Source organism: Streptopelia decaocto (assembly GCF_964273445.1).
Source record: "Streptopelia decaocto genome assembly, chromosome: 1".
In the NCBI taxonomy this organism is placed as follows: domain Eukaryota; kingdom Metazoa; phylum Chordata; class Aves; order Columbiformes; family Columbidae; genus Streptopelia; species Streptopelia decaocto.
Genome location: NC_138663.1, coordinates 151,390,018 through 151,407,917, shown reverse-complemented (window position 1 = coordinate 151,407,917; position 17,900 = coordinate 151,390,018).

The window sequence follows — 17,900 nt, the reverse complement described above, 5'->3', positions numbered from 1 at the left end:
CACAAAAGACTGTAAGAAGTCGGCCAACTGAAAATACAGAAATTGTGCCTCGGTCCAGTCTCAGATCCCTGTCGCTTCTGTTTTGCATTGCATAGGACCCGTTTATCCTCGATATTACATACACAGCAAGCAGTGAGTATTGCTCCCATATAGCAAGTTTTTAGCCTGTGTTAGACATATGGAAAGTGGCAATCTCCACATACCAGAAGATGTCGAGCACAGAGGGGAATTTAGTTACAGTTCTCCTGGCCAATACATTTCTAATGTAGCTTTTCATGTTTCAGCAATGATTTGATCATTTCTGTATAAAGTCTGCAAAAAAAAATATAAAAATGTTTGGTCTTAAGGGAGTTACATAAAATGTAAACTGCTGTTGGCTGTTATCAAGCATATAGACCTTGATTTCAAGCCATAATGTGGCTTTGATAAATGAAGTGGCATTTAGTATAGGTAGCTTAGATCAAGTCTCTCACATGTTGCTGTGAGTGAGCGAGCACTCCTGGTACCTCCCTGGCTTATCCCTTGTTCCACACCTCACTCCAGCCAGGTTCTTCAGCCTTCAAGCAGCATGTCAGTAGGGAAACTGGGAGACTCCAAACACACATTTTTTAAAATTAGTATTTTATGCCTGTCTTCTGCCATCCTCTCCACATCATTGCCTGGAGGTGCAGGGGAGCCAAATTCTCTCTGTAACTGCACCTGGAGCTCCAGACCCCATAAGAAGCTGTAGATCTGTCCTAGGCATGAGCTACTGAGCCAGGTGGAGGTTTCCAGAGAGGTCCAGTAAAGAACCTCTCTTAAAACATCCTGGCTCTGACAGAAGCAGCTGCCTGGATGCCACAAGTCAAAACTCTACCTTGCACACAGTCCTCTCTTGTTTCACAACCGACCCTCAGTTGCCCAGGTGTGTCAACTATTTGCTCTTTATATAGCTGTTAACAATTTTTTTTGAAGTTTCCTTGCTTGTATGAAATTTCTTGTCTGCATTACAAAGCAGAACTGTGAAGAAATATTGTCTTTAAAGCAGCAATCTGAAACATGAAGACAAACCCATTATTATTTTTTTTCAAAGTATTCAATTCAGTGTGATCTTCAGACAACACAAAAAGAACCTTATTTCCTCTCATCTTGGTAGTTACTTTTTGTTAAAGGATTTCCCCAGGCTCAATTTTGCACTTAGAGCAACATTTAATCAACACTTATACTGCTTAGCATTGCACTGTGAATGTCTGATTGTTTGACTGGCTAATCCAATCTCCTCTTTCCCTGTGCACTACTGAAATGAGAGACATCTTTTAAAAGGGTGGAAGGCCAGTCCCCAGAAGGGCCAAGTTCAGGAAAAAGGCTGGTCTCTTAGCATACTAATCTGGCATCCACCCAAAGTGAGTCAACTGGAGCTCTGGAGGGTCCTCCACCTGAAGAAGCCACAATGACCTCCATACCATGAGCAGACAGCTTTAGCAGCAGCACAGAAGGTGTGCTGGCTCTGTTCCTTGGCAGCCTACAAATGGCTGCTGGTGGTCAGGGGGAGATGTAGTAGGACAGACCTCTTCCTCTGCCTTCTCATTCTCCTCTTGAAGATGATAACATCTGCAGCGGAAGACCCACTTGTGGCTTGCCCTTTGCACAGAGGCACATAAGACAAGCTTGTGCCTTCTCCTTCTGTCTTCTCTGTACACTGTGGCATCCCCATTGACCCAGCCTGACCTACCTGCTTCTTGCAGCCTGGGCTCAGTCATCTGGTGATTCCAGATGCCATTCCATTCAGCCACCTGGTGATTCTCTTTACTTGCCTCTGCAAATGAGACACTTCTTCTCCCCACAGAATGACTAAGACTCATTTAATATCTGCAAATCATTTTGAGTTCGTGAGGAGCAAGGTATAGTTTAAGCATAGCGAGATACTTGCACAAAGGTGAATCTAACACCACATCTTGATTTATTTATATTTTCCCTGTCATGCTAGTGTTAATGTCATTTACAATTAAACAATTCAGTTCTGTCTGCCTGTGGAATGTCTTTCACCAAGGTGATGAATCAGATACACACTATGAAGTGTTCTGAACAACTGATAGACTCCCATTGTGCGCACTCAGGAAGAGATTTCTGGAGACCACACAGTCCAAACCCCTGAGTTTTCAGTATTTCCAAGGACAGACTTCCCAGTCATCAGGAACAGCCCACAAATGCCATGATGTCTCAAAGATGACAGAGAGGGGCCTCACAATGACACCAAACAGCTCCTTGAGCACCCTTGGGTGCTTCCCATCCAGTCCCATAGACTTGTGTGTGTTCAATTAGCTTAAAGGCTCCCTCTCTATATCCTCTTTCATGTTTCACTCCCACAGACTCTGCAGAGAAAGGAAACTGTTTCTTCACTGTTACTTCCATTGTAAAATCGGGAGCACAGCTGTGAATGGGCTCAAAAAGCAATTAAACAAAGTAATGGAATAAAAATCCATCAGGACTGTTCCATGCTCAGATGCTGATACACCACCTGATATCAGGCAGTCCTTATTCTAAAGATTGCCAGACAGTTGGAGGCTAAACACTGGAAAACCCACCATATGGTAACCAATTGCTTTTCTTTTCCTTATGCATTTGTGCCCAGTCACCATTCTTGTTGATTTACACTGAAGAAGAATAGATCTGGAAGACTTCCACATCACCAGGCAAGGTCCTCAACTAAAGGACTTTTGGTCCAACCTGGTAAATTCCTACCCAGTACGTTTAATGCTTTTCCTCTGCAATATAAAATGTAAGTTTTAAAGTTTCCACTTCTGGTGAAGAGTAGTATATTACAAGTACTCCAGTGATACAGGCCTAGATGTGAATACCTGGTCACTCAAATGAGCAATGCTGTTAAAAATGCTTTTATTGCTGTAGCCATTCACCAACACAAGCTACATGCTAACTAGATCATAGCAGCAGAAAACTGAAAAAAATTAAAAATAGGTTCTAAACAGCCAATGTAAGCTGCACTTGCAGCACCTACAGACACTGAAGCTGATGGTGGTTAGTGGTAGCCTCTTCCAACACTTTCCCCTACCCTAGCAAGGCTTCTAAAGTAAGTGTTATCAGCTGTTTGAGTGCTAGGTTAATTGCAGAGGGATCTTGAGTCTTTAAAGCTATTAGTTGGTTCCTGACCTCAGCAAAACCACACAAGATTTAAATCCATCTCCACTTTAAAACATTGTCATACCCTCAAGCAACAAGTGGGGAACTCTTCTCATCTCAAAGCTAGTGGTTTCATGAGGACAGCAGAAAGAGGAATATGAGGTTGTGGTTCATACAGATAATTATCTGAAGTCATAGTGACCTTTGTTGAAAGCTGCACTGAAGAATAAAGAAGCATTATATAAACTGTGCATCCCTAAGATGAGGCAAAGGTACATAATGGCATCAAAGTATATTAATTCCTAATAGATCCTGTCACAAAGGGGACCTTTGCTGTTGAATGACTAATTCAGTCCACTGAGTTATTCTTATCTGTAAAGCCGTACCTTAGCAGTCTCTTTAATAGAAAAAGACCTATTACTTCTGATTTTCAGGATTTTTTTAAGTGTATATTTAAAATCTCATTAATATTCTGAGGGCTTCACATGTGGAGGTCAACAAGGGACTGTGCTAGCACTGCCCTCTTTAATATGTATATTAGTCACTGGTGCTTGGGGAGATCACTAAGTGAAAAGCATAAGCAATTTGCTGAAGCTACAACTCTCTGCTTCCCTGTCATTGAATGTAGATGAAACAGGGTTTTTCTTTACCCTGCAAAACAGACTCTCCCCGAGACTGGAAGTCAGTCCAGCTAAGGAACAGGTATTATAAAGCTGCAAAGAAAATGAGAGTGAAAGAAGTATAATGCAAAAAGAGAAAAGCAGTTTTAGTGTTAGTCAGTTAACTATATGTTATTCTCTTCAGTATAGGTTTCATTGTAACATTGACAGAATACAAATTGACACAAAATTCATGTAAATTTATGTAAATGCATATATAAATGAGTTGCAGCCCTCAGGCTCCTGGCAAGTTGCCACAGAGGCTCTGAGCAGAGCAGAGACTTCGCACCAATGTAGTACTCTGAGAGGTGTTATTGTGAATTAGAGTGTGGTTTTCTGAGAAACATTAGTAGATTTGTCAGTTTCTACATGGAGTTTGCCAGGGGCGAAAGAAATACCACTTTGTGAACTTTTGGCTTCTTATCTGAGTGAGTAATAGCACTGAGCCTAGAAATAGCTCATGTGTGACCATTACAAACCCTTACACTTTCTCAGTAGGCTTTATAGTTATTGGGAGACAAAAACACGCAGTTCACGAACATGATAAACTCCATTTCTTTGGAATCTGTAATAACCATGAACTCGGAAATAGCTGGTTCATAACCATTATAAACTCCTTTGGCTTCTCAGTGGAGACTTTCTAATAGCCATGAGCACAGAAATAGCTGGTTCAAAACCATTAAGATCTTTGTCAACATGTCCACAGGGAATATAATGGTTGTAAGCACAGGAACAGCTAGTTCACCATTTTTACATGTTTTTTTGACTTCTCCATACAGAAACACAGCCATTTAGCCAATAATTTGCCAGTAACAAATAATGCCATTATACAGGCTTACTTAGCCATTCAGGGATAATGCAAAAGAATAAAATACAATTTATTGAGTAAATGACAGGAATAGATTTGCGTAACTTTCTAAAGCTTGTGGCCTATATTTGATGACTTTCTCTCCATCTGTCATGCTATTTGTCCCCATTGAATTGACATTCACAGAATCCAATCCCATCTCCATTCACAAGTCAGAAAGGACAGCTCACAGGTGTCATAGACAATAACAAGAGCAAGGATGGGATACTGGCCTGAAAGTGAGATGGGCTCTTCAGAGTGGCAGCTCTTCTTATTTTCCCATATAAAGGATCTCAGGATGAACATGACACCTCTATTTCCTGTCTACAAAAATACCAGTGGCCAGGTCTTTGGAGGTACTTGCTGGATTTTTCTAATGGAATATATATTGGGTCTAGCTGTCTGTCTGTTGACCATATAGCCAGATTAAGATCACCGACATGGTAGCTGATGGCCTGTGTGCAAACCCCCACCTTGGCCCTTTACAAGCTACACACATATAGCCTGTGCTCAGCCATGGCATGACAGGAACCTGCTCAAGGCTCTCTTGAGTTTCTGCAAAACATCTGGCCTCTGCAAAAGAACCTTCTCCCTTTCAGAAGTCTTCTAATGTAAGTGTGGGAGGCCCTTGGGATCCTCACAGGTCCTTTGCTAGAAACTGTCTATATTTACAGGCTACATGACAGCTGAGTGTCATTTGCAGGCTTTGCCACAGGAACCAGTATATGACAAGCCCTAACTTCTCAAAATGGAGAGTAAGCACCGAAGCATTTTTCCTCTCTGACTGTCCCCACAGCCTCTGGCTCCACACCTTCTCCTTCAAATTCCCCTAGAATCCTCTCCTATGTGACTTCCCTTGTCACTGATCTCTCGTGGCTCCCTTCTGAACATACCTCTCTTATCAAAGAGATAAAGTTTTCTGGGGGCTGAAAGTGTCACCTTTTAAAAGGACTGAGTGGGGGCAACAAGGCATAAAGGTACTGGTGGCGCAGGGGGAAGTATTTTACTGTATATGCTCTTCTCCTTTCTACTTTGGGGAATGTATTATTTCTTTTAATTAGCAGTGTTTGTGTAAATCAGCCCCTCTGAGGCCATGTGGTTGAAGTCTTGGGACCCACTTCTGTTCCCACTGAAGTCAGTGGCCAAACCTCTATTGACTTCAAATGAAGCAGCTCGGGGCTCTTTGGTGTTTTCTCTATGTTTCCCACTAAGAAATTGTTCCCTTTAAAGCTCTGACATCACATGATGCAACCCCCTGTAAAAATAATGTGCTTGGTGTGTATAGATGTGCAGAAATAGAAGAGTGATTTTTCAGTTATAGTGATAATTCTCTGTGGCACAGCGAGTGTGACAGCTGAATCATTGCAGCATAGAAAGACTCTGGAGGAAGTGTGTACTAACACTTCAGGCTCCAGAGGAGAAATAATGTTCCAGCAATTAAACATAAGAGGAATCAACCATTTAAATTAATTTTACCTGAGTTTTCACTGTTTAAAAATCCCCAGCCCTTTGGAAGGAAAAGGACAGATGGGACTTACAAGGAAGTTAAGGAATGAAATAGAAGACCAAATAGGCAAACTGGCAGGAAAACAATAAAAGAAAGAGATGCCGAAGAGTGTTGTTATGGTGGTGCTGGGAAAGGACGTTAGTCCCAAGAGAAGAGAGGAGGCGATCAAGGGCCTGATCCCACAAATCTTTATTTGCTTATGTGAATGATCTCATTGATCTTCGCTGGACTCTGTGCCTGGGAAACTATTTGTGGAATCAGATCACAGAGTGTTAGAGAGCAAACGCTACCTCATTCATTGCCTAACCTGCAAACATTTACCCAGAGGGATAGATGAGGGGGTGGAGGGAGGAGGAGGAGAGGGTGTCAGAGTGTGAAGAGAAAGTAAGACAGCAGACCAATGTCACTGATGTCACCTTGCCGCCTCTTGATCTGAAAAGGGAGATCCGGGTACTTAAGAATGTACTTTTGAAATAAAGTGCAGTTTCTGGTTGAGATTTACTTCACCCAAGGCTTAACCCAAGGAAAGTCTGACAATGAAAACCCTCAAAACATAAGAAATGTTGATGCAAATACATCTAGTCTGGTCTAAAAGTCATATCCTACTGATGCATAATGCTAAGCTATGATGTATGATGAAACTGCTAAAACAATAAATATCTACTGAAGAATAAACCTGTCAAAAGAAAAATTTAGTGCTAAATATTCATTTATTGTGTTTCTCTTGTACTCATTACAGTACCTGCACAGTCTCACATTCAAAAAACATATCTGAATGCCTGATTCCTACTGAAACCAGTAGAAGTTAAGCATTTAAATGGCTTTGAGGGTTTGAGTTCTAGTTCACTAGTATTATAAATTTAACAGTGCTCTACCTACTTTCTCCTAATGATGCTTCATCCAGTTTCTGATTGTTTATTTTGTTTCACATCACGGACAACACATTAATAATACATATTTATATACAGTAGCTATGAAGAATGTTTTCCAGTGAAAAAGATTTTCACTCCAAAAAGCTTTGGACTGACTAACAAGTTACGTACACCTTAATTAGTGTCAAAAATTGTATTCATGGCAAATGTTTTTTTCTAGGACCACAGATCTATATTTGTTATTAGATGCTAAGGTGCTCCTGTCCTTGATAATATATACTTTAACAGCCCTTGGAGAAAAGGCAAAACAGTTGGTGCAATATCTTCTATTGTATTGCATAACCTGCTGCTAATCACAGAGCAGCTTAATTGCCACCTGATGCTTTTAGCTCTAGCATTATGGACACTGATGTTTATCAGAAAAATGTTAGGGAAATGATTTCTAGAAATTTAAAACAAGAATAAAATTATACAGAGGTTTTTCTTAACAATTTAAAAAAAAAAAAAAAAAGTGAAAGCCGTGTAATTTGTCTATAGGATCTACTGTGCAAAAATATATCTATGCTGAAACAATTGCAATCACTTGCTGATGTGCAATCAGAAAAAGGGCAGACAGAACACAACTGTATCATCTATTTATAAGTCTGTGAAATAAAGAATATTTACTTTTAATCTTTTCCATGTTGTTGTAGGCAGATAGGAACGTGGACAGAAAAACAGGAAAACACGTAGAGGACAGCAGTGATTTCTTTTAAGGTCCTGAGCAGTTCCACATGTAAGTTTAGTTTCAGAAAGAAATAGCTCGATAATAACATCACGTTAGAGAAGTCTGTCCTTTCATCACCTGAAGTGCAGTTTAATCTGTCTAAGGCCTTAAGGATCAGACCTATTTTTAGTAAACAGAATGCTAAATAACTTTCTTTGTTTTAATTGAGTTCATTGTACTTATCACTAAAGATAGGGTATCAAGGTACAGTTGCTTAAGAACTATGACTATAGTAAATGTTGACAATATTGGCAACCATTTCTAAAATAACATATATAGCCACAATAACATAGCAGCTTGTTGTTTAATTTCTATGAAGATGTATCCTGGCATTCAAAGGGAGACGTGGCTCTGGGAACCCTGGCTGTGGTCAGTGTCAACACCACGTTCAGCACCTGTTGGTGACACAGAGCTGAGATCCACATTACTGCCACAAGAAGTAGGCACACCAGTACCACCTCTTTCTTTTCTGTTGCATAAAAGGCAGGGCACAAGATGACAAAAACAGTGACTTATGCATATGCAGAAGAGTTGCCTGTTGGCAGTCATAACACAGGTGAGGTGAAGTATAAAATTGCAGATTAGGCCCAAAAAACAAGTAAGAAAATTCCTCTTTGATGGTCAATATAGTGACTTAGTGTGTACCTAAGACAAGAAGATCTACATTTGCTGGTAAAAGTTTATTGAGATATCTGAAATGTTGCTGTTCCATATGTCTAGAGGCACTACCATAATGGTGGTAACTGGCACCCTCTCAAAGACTATTTGGAGCTCACTTGACTAGCACCAAAGCCTTCTCTGGGACCCAATCCAAACCCTCCCTACATGTCCCTTCTTGACCACTCAGAGGAAGAAATGATGGTCCCCAGGTTTCTTTTCTTCTTAATAGCCAAGCAGTTAAAACATTCAGCCTTGTGGTAGGAGATTGGGTATTCTCAGACCCTATTTAATCAATAAAGTTACTCATACTTATTAAAACAAGCTCATTGTGATGAAATGACAAAGTCATATGATGAGCAAGACTCTTCACCTCAAATTAAAAATGTCCCATTCTCTCTGTGTGCTGAATAAATCTGGTGTGTATTTTGGAAATACCTAGCATGTGTCAGTTCCAGCTGAAGCTTATAATGTTATAATGTGAATAAGCATAAGAACATTTGGCAGATAACCCAAATTATAGCTTCACCACTACAATTTCATTAGAAAACACATATATTAGAAAACTAATCTGCTAGGAGGTGCGAAACAAGCTGACACTTGCCTTTAAGCTCTTACAATGCCTGAATTATAGAATTTATTATCATTATTGTTATTATCTTACTGTATTTAAATTAAAGCAAATCAAGTATGTATCTGAATTCTAGAATGAATTATTATCACTGTGTCACTGTCCTGAAATCTGTTAATTATCTTGGAAGGATCCATTTAGAGACTTGCTACACAGATAGGTACGTACCATATGCCTGATCTGAAAACTTTCACCTGTCATTTAAAATAAGATTAATCTCTTGAATATCAATACATGAGTGCAGGGTCATGAATCTGAATGAAATTATTCTAAGGCAAACTCATAATAAAATTAAATTCCAGTTTCTTTTTTCTGGAGGCTACAGTGATAAATAGACTTTGCTGTCAGGTCTGATGTTTGATTTAATCAGTAATAAATAAACAGCCCCTATCACAAGAAGGCTGCCAGCTCAGACTCTGCATCAGTCTAACACCTGTGTGCAGAGCACACCTATTTTCAAAGTAGTTTTCAAAGAAAGTAGCTTATAGGACATGTGACAAAGAGGGGTAGGGAATTAAAGTGTTGAAGGGATCTGCAAGATCTGGGGACATTTCCAGTAGAGAAAGACTAGAAAGCATCTGCTCTATAGTGCAATTCAGGACATTCAACAGACTAAATATTCAAGTGAATTCCTGACTCAAGTCAAGTCAGCACCAAAACTCTCTTAGACTTTTAAAGGCCAAGATTTTCTCTTATCTAATGATAAGTGTCTTTAAGCCCAACTTTCTAAGATGATGAACACCCACAAGTAATGACTACTCACAGAGACTGCCAGAGTTATGACTTGATTTCAGTTCAGGGATATCTGATACACTTCTTCATACCTTATAAGAGAAGAGATCCTCTGTACATGTGAGAACAGGTTCTTCATAAACTAGCAGTAAAGCCTGTCTTCCTCATGAGGGTATTGTTTAGGCATCCAGAGAGAGGAACAAAGCCTCAAAGGAAGGAAAATCCCCTGCACTCATTTCTTCCATCCACGCTCCTCTACCCGGGAGCAACGAAAGAAGTCCTTTTTGTTACCTGAACAAAGCAACTTTCCTAAGAACCTATATTTTGAATTTTCCTTTGCCTAAGTGGAAAAGGAACCAACAAGACAATTACATCATTCATTACTAGTCTTCTAATTAAAAATAAATAAATAAATAAAACTCATAGCACGGTAAGGAACAAAGACATAAAGCAGCCCTGCAAGGAAAACGAACAATAAAATGTTCCTATTGATTTCATAAAACAGTTCCAATTGTTCTTGGAACCTGATTCAGGGTCAATCATGAGCTATGGAAAGGGAAAAAACACAAAGTCCTAGTAACACATAGAAAACTGTTTTAAATAGAGTCTTTTGACCCTGGGAGAAAAATAGGAGAATATGATGGATCGATTTAATTCATTGTTTCCATCCCTGGATTAAGCCAGCAGGATTCTATAGATGTTAATTCAAAATGACAGAGAACCCAGTTTCAAAATCCATTATTTTTTTGACCAGTTTAAAAAATTCCCTGGTAATATTGTAATTTCCTGCTAACTCCCTCCTGAACAACTTCTTCAAGAAGATGCCCAAATGGGGGACACTTCTGTGTTCCCACTCTCACATCTTCTGCTCTTATTTCCTGAACATCCAGTGTTATCTCTGTTTGTTAAACCTTTTTATCTGTCTCACCTGGGGATTTATACTCACAAACACAAAAGCTTTCTCTTATAAGGAGGTGTGTAACATGGAATATTTATAAACATAGGAAGACTGGAGCTGGAACAGACCAGAGAGCAGTAGAACCTGTTTTGACCAGTCATCAGCAAAGCATCTCTCCCAGTCTCTACTAGAACAGCTTTCTAACATGTCCCCCTGCTACAAAATTACCTCCAGTTACAGACCCTGCTGAAATCCCATAGAAAACCAGGTATCACCCCAAGTAACTAGGCGATATCCATGTGTCCCCACATGGTTAATATCTCACTTGTGTTACAACAAAATGTTGATTCTACTACATTTCTTCACGGGTCTGGCTAACGCGACCTGGTAATTCTGTAGTATAAAACACACCTCTATCACAGATGACAGACAGTGTTTTATGCTGTTTCCATCACAGCATTATCTGAGCACTCTCTTTGTCGTATCAGTCGCATTAGGAAAATAAATCTCCTCTGAACCACACAGTTGCAGCTGCTTTATTTTCTCCTTGCTTTGAAGTTTTGATAGCACGTACTTTATACCTTTGTTAGTTTTTGGTGATGACTTCTATGTTTCTTGGGGCTTGGAAAATAAGTCTTCATAGACCAAGAATGTGTACAGTAGTTAAAAGCAGCAGACCATACACATCTTTGGAAACAACCGAAGAAATTCTTCCATGAACTTCTACGATAGATGAAATAACCTTGCAGACATGATCTTTTTCTGAATTCCACTTAGATAACAGTGATCCTAAAGCATTAGGCTGTGTATCTTTGATCTTTTTTAGTCAATCTAATGTCACAACCATGGTTCTATTATTCATAAAAATGATAAACCTTACAATGACTCCTTGGAAGCTCTTAGTTTCTAAAAGAAAGAGCTAGACAGACCTGTTAAAACAGAGAGAAAAAGAATTCTAACCTCCACAGAAGCTTTCCTAAACTGTCTTGCTGAGGTTCAGGTACAGATCAAAAATTTAATCTTAACTCTTTAATAGTATATTGAATAGCACTAGATAGCATTAGAAATAGTCTGAGATAACAATACCAGTACCAGCAATGCATGAGAAGGAACTGTAAACAGTGTGTGCCTAGCTTAGCTTTAGTCATGGTAACAACAAATAACATGTCTGGAAAGCATCAGTAGCAAGAACATTCAGATTTTTAATGCTGAATGAGAGCTTTCAATGGGTGAAGTTCAGAAAGCAGCTCTGATCGTAAACAAATAATAGTTCTGTCATCTCTGGCACATAACCTGTATTCTTGATTAGATTCCCATCTGCAAAGGCCCTAAAAAATCCTTGAAACTCAGACACTAAACTGAGGCTAAATTACGTAGCATGTGTCCTAAATGCCATGCACCTGCAGCAATTTCTAGAATAAGTATTCTTCCTTTATTATTCACACAATTAAATATTTCATATATTCCATATTAATGTCATATGTGTTAATAACAACTAGCTTGCACTGCATTTCTTTTTATTTTATCATGCATTTGAGATTTTTAAAAAAATATTTTAATCTCTTACTATGAGAATATGGTTCATCTATGACCATCTAGGATTCAGCACAAGCACTCTCTTGTATCAGTAAAAGACTTTGAGACTCTGGCTAACACTGCTTATTGCAGTGATGGTCTGTACTTCAAATCAGTTTAATAACTTACAGAAGGAATAATAACTCTTCACTCCTCCAAAACATGTTCCCAGTGGTGACAGCACAGAAAAGTGATAAACAAGGCAAGATTTAAGGGTCACATATCCAAAGAAAAAAATGCCTTGATGTTTGAGTTACCCTAAAATTAACTTTAGCCCAAGACAGGCACTAAAAAATAGGTACAAAGTAGATGCAGAAATAGTTATTTAAAACAATTATTTACAGTGGTTCAAATAGTTAACAGACTAATTACCTGGTTCAATTTCAAATTGAAAGAAACAAAAGGGGAATAATGATTATGTATGTGTGTACTTTAAATCCACTCAAAGACATTTTTCTTCTTTTTTTGCTTCAAATACTGCTAAGATGCTCCAATACACACTGTTCTTAGGATGAATATAAGAAGAAAATATATTTGAATGCAAAGATCATGTGTATTCAGACTCCTGTTGAGGTCGGTTATTGGCCCTCTCCATCTAACTTTGAGTCTTATTAATGTCCCTTTCAGATAGCGAGGTGGAGTTATCTCCCTGTAAACAGAAACTTGCCAGGGACTATTTCTTTATTTAATACAAACAAGTCATTAACCAAGTGAGGAGAAAATGTTCCCTTCTGCCTGGTGTTCAAAGAATTCAGCTTTCAGTGTATATATTCTTTACAAACAAAAACCTGTATCTCATATAAACATCTAAGCTGACAGTTGTATTTTATACAAGCATATAAATTACAGCACGAGGTGGCTCATTACGTGTTGTTGATTGAGGGTGGGTGTAACATTAGACAAAGAACTATTAAAAGACACTAGGTTTGAAGGTTTCCTTAATCTGGATTTTGGAGAATATCATACCAGACTTCACGTTCTCCTTTGCCAAGCAATCACAGCTATGATGATGAGCACTGCTTTCATTCCAAACATGGAAAATATTCTTTATTTCTATATTTTCTAGGTACAGGTCAGTCAGGTGTAACAAATAAGGCCTACAAGCTCCCACAGTAAAATTGCTTCTTTGTTGAAGTTGGATCCCAGAAAAGGCTGAACTGTTCCCAGCTGGCACCAGTTCTCAATTTATATGATCAAAGCTGAAGAACACAGCTGTCACCTTGATGTCCTTAGCCTTTTGTTGTCACTGTAAGAATTTGTACTTAAATCAGTGATTAGAAGTTCTGCTTCACCTGTTGTTGAACATTACCCGGCTGTGTTCAGTGCAGCCTTTACTGAAAACAAAAACTAAATCCATGGAACTTAGACATTTGTTTCCTCTAATGACAAAACAGTGTGAAACAGTTTGTCACTCCCCTGTCCCTGGACACTTGGTTCACTTCTTTGCAAACTCACCTGCTCACAGCTCAGTGCCCATTCAGCTCTGCTGACTGAAAGGGCCACAGGGCTGCTCTGGGCTGTGCTCTGATCACAATCACCAGAAGGATCAAAAGAATTAAAAACAAACAAACAAACAACAAAAAAACCCAACCAAACAAAAAACACCTACTTTTGAAGAGTGTTTTCAATCATTTCAATGATACAGGTGATCCAGTTTGCAACACATCTCTACAAAAAGTTGTGTCAGGACAGCTAAGAAAGTACTAGAAGAAATATGGCAGAGAGTGGGAACAGCTACAGGAACAGGAAAAATCAGAACTTCTTAAACTGGTTTTGCTCATGGGAAAGATGTTACTGAGGTGAAGTTTTGGGGGTATGGTTTTGTTCAGCAGGATAAGCCAATGGCTGTTCTGCTGCAGGAAAATAGCCTGCACTCCCTCACCATGTCTGGACACCCACGTCTGTCACTTAGCTTGTACCAGCTGTGCTGTCTGTCCAGTCGTACAGAGGGACAATCAAGAAGTTTAGTGAATTCAGTTCACTAAAATGACACTAACACTCAGTGAAACAAAATAAGTAGGGTTGCTGTATTTACATGTTCGGTCTTGGTTGTTTTTTGTTTTGTTTTGTTTTTTCCAGCCGAGGGAGTTATCTTAAAGACGAAGAGAAGAGAATTATGTCTATAAGTGGAAAAAGAAATGAGAAGATGTGGGAAAGAGTCAGGGCAGGGGAAAAAAAAAGTAGAGAAGGTAAATGGTGAAATGAGGTCTGCCCCTTCAGGGGTAGCAGTTATTTGTTTGGCTCAGCTGTGTTGAGAAAATTTGCCATTACTCTTTAAAAAAACAGCAGCAGTAATAAGAAGATAACCATTGCAACCAGTAAAAATTATTCACATGCAGTCAGGCTTCTTGTTATAAAGACAGAAATGGAGCATCGTTACTAAGCAAAACTTCTCTATGTGGTATTGTTTTCAGAGATGTGCGTGTTCAGTTTGCTGGCACTTCAGCAGGTGGAGATGAGAGGCTGCACTCCAACCTGGCCAGCCTGGACTTCAGAGCAGGGATGCAACAAAACTATACCTGTGTCCATTGTCTGATACAACATTTAAATCCATCTAAGAGGCAACTTTATGACATTGAGCCATCCTTCAGAGACTTGTTTTTCTTCCAGAACTTCCCAGCCTACAACCTGCATTGCCTTCAACTCCTCCTAAGCTTCTTTTAAGCCAGCAGTATTTGTTAGACCTGGCTCTGAAACAAGAGCAAATAGCAGAATGTCATTGCCAGAAATCACTGCAATGCTGCTGTTCATACAGGTTTTGTCTCTTTTGCATTACCTATATGATTCAAAATAAGGATAGACCAGGCTCTTTCCTTTGCAATAGTAACAGCCTTGCATAAGAAAAAGGAATAAGAAGCCTGACTTCTCACTGATAAGGTCATAAGACATTAAAACTGGTAAGTTACTAAAGTTCCTGTCTGATACATACCTGCCATTATATGAAAATATAGTTCCTTCTGATTTTTGCCATTTTCATATAAGAGACTTTTTTTCATGGGCATGCTCCATTTTTGTACTGTGCTGTATTAGAGTTAACCCTTGATGGAGTAAACAATAGTCAAACACACAGTAATTCAGTATGGGGTTAAGAAACCCAAAACAGCTGACAAAATCCAGGCAGCCTGAGAAATGAAACTGAAGCTTTCTTTCCACGAAGAATCAAGGTAAACAGCAGCAAGACCAGCAAATTACTGTGTCCTTTAGTATGACTGTGCAAAATAGCTTTACCTATTGGCAAAATTGTGTACGGGCCTGGAGTTATCCGTCTATAGCTTAATTCATGATAAATCTAGAAGCCATTCCCTAAAGCACTGCCTCATCCTGCCTTTGGGCTTGATTCTGACAGCATCACCTAATTTTCTACTGACCTCTTTGAACTCGGGGTGCTCAGCACTTTTCTGAGTAGGGCTGTAAGCTGGATGACGTTCAATGGTTTTACTGCAAACAAGTCCGCCTTCTGCTGTTGTTGTTGTTATTATTATTATTATTATTATTATCAAAGATAAGCCTGCATCCTTTAAAAATACCATTTTCTTCCTGGAAAAAGTAAACAAACCCCCATAATTTCCCCTGTTAGGAAAAATTTCTTCACTCTCTTTCTTTGGTCAGCATGCACCTGACGGCTGCTGTGGCTAATATTGATAGCCTTTGTTTACTTTAACGAATAAGCCACTGTTGTTTGATTTAGTTTTTCATTTTTAATGTAAAATCCCTCTCCTGATCCTGCATTCCAGAGAAAAGGAAACGGAGTTCCTTTAAATATCATGCGGGGTGCCTCTGAAGCCAGAATTGCAGATGTAAATCCCCCTAGTAAATTTATGTAACTGAGATTTATGGGGGCCAGGGGGGAACCAAACATGTGAGCACCAAGTTTCCCTGGCAGCATTAATGTGACAGGTGTACCTCAGCCCAGCCAGTCACTTTTCATTTAACTGTCAGTACACTTGTTTAATGCTTCTAGCTGCATTGCACCACTATAGCTTTTTATTCTAAAGGTCAGTCACCCACACCAAAGTTCAAAAAGACATTTAACGAAAACGAAAAATCAAATAAAAGGTGGCTTTCATCAGACCTGACTTGAACTAGCTAGGAAAGATGAGGTTCGTTAATATACAGGTTAGAAATTTTAAAGAAAAAGAAATCTTGCCAGGGTCATATGAGTTGCAAAATGAATAAGATATAAACAGCTGTGTTCTTCCTTATGCTTGTATCTGCTTGAAGTACTCAGGCTATCAGAGTTACACAAGGAGCGATTTGTATATTTGTATATGGAAAAAAAAAAACCACTGAAGAATGGGACTTGACGTTTCATTCTTAAGGGAGAAATAAAGACCCTGGTCTTCTCTCAGGAAACTCAGTGCAGTTGCTTAGAGTGACCGGAAACTGCTTTTAAATTATTGATTATGAACCCCCTAGTCCCAGGTACCCCATCTGGAAGGCACTCTCCAAGGTGTCGTACTGGAGGTACCTAATGAAGCTGTGACAGCTGCTCCGGCATTTAATTTCAAGAGAGTGATGATAAATCCCACGCCCTGCTATCCAAGCCTGTCAGATCCTTCCCCCAAGCCACTGAGAGAGGCAAAAAATGAGCTGCAATGACTAAGTCCGACATCAGTAGAAGATGTCTCTATACAGCTCATATAAGCCAGTCTACAAAGAAAAAATAGCCCTTCCCTTTTTCTTTTCTTTCCTTTCTCATCTCTGGAAGGAGGTGGCAGAGGAAACCCGACTGCACTTCCCAAAACCTGGGGATCCTACTAGGTGAGAATAATTCTTCTCTGGCCAAATCACCTGTTTTTTATGCTGCCAGATGAACGAAGCAGCCACTATGTGCAAGAGGATTGGAAACAGGGTACCAAATGTGAAACTAAATAGGTTTTTGTTTTGATGTGGTTTTCTACAGGACCAAAATACAGCAACAGCTGCTCAAGATGTAAACACAGGCCTCTTTAGCATGGAAACCACTTACACAAGTTGTTTGAATTGGCTGATCCTCAGCAAGGGGAAGAAGATGTTTATAGAAATCTTACACTTCATCCCAGGTAACAATATAGCGACATCTTAATCCAAATGACACGGGGGCTGATTTTTCACTCTATGTGTGAACACTTCCTGATGAATTCCCTGAGTCACAAACAGGTTACTCATATATTTCTATGTGCATTTGTCTGATGCAAATATTTACAGTTCTTCATCAGGCACCTCCAGTCCTTGGGCCTCTGAACTGGTTTCACGATACCCAGCTGGCATGGGGGTCCTGGAAACACCACTGGGGGTGTGCAGCGATCCCTGACATGTATCTGACTATGCTAAGGTAAAATGAACAGATTTTCAGGTGGACTTTCCAATATTTTAAAGCTTATGCAATCATTTACAGCTCCAAGAAGCAAGGATTGCAAATTGTCCTTCCAAAGAAGAGAAGAACAGTCTGGACAAACCTGAATATTGAACTCAACCATGTTGAACGTGGGGAATTGGACATTGTCTCAGGAGTCACCATATCTGATCTTCAGGCTGGTTTATGTTCCAAAAACCGGGAAAAACAAACAAAGAACTCTACAGATTATTTTCTCCACTTCATTTTCATACCATTTTTCAGTTTAGATTTAGGGTTAATGGTCTTTTTTTTTTTTTTTCTT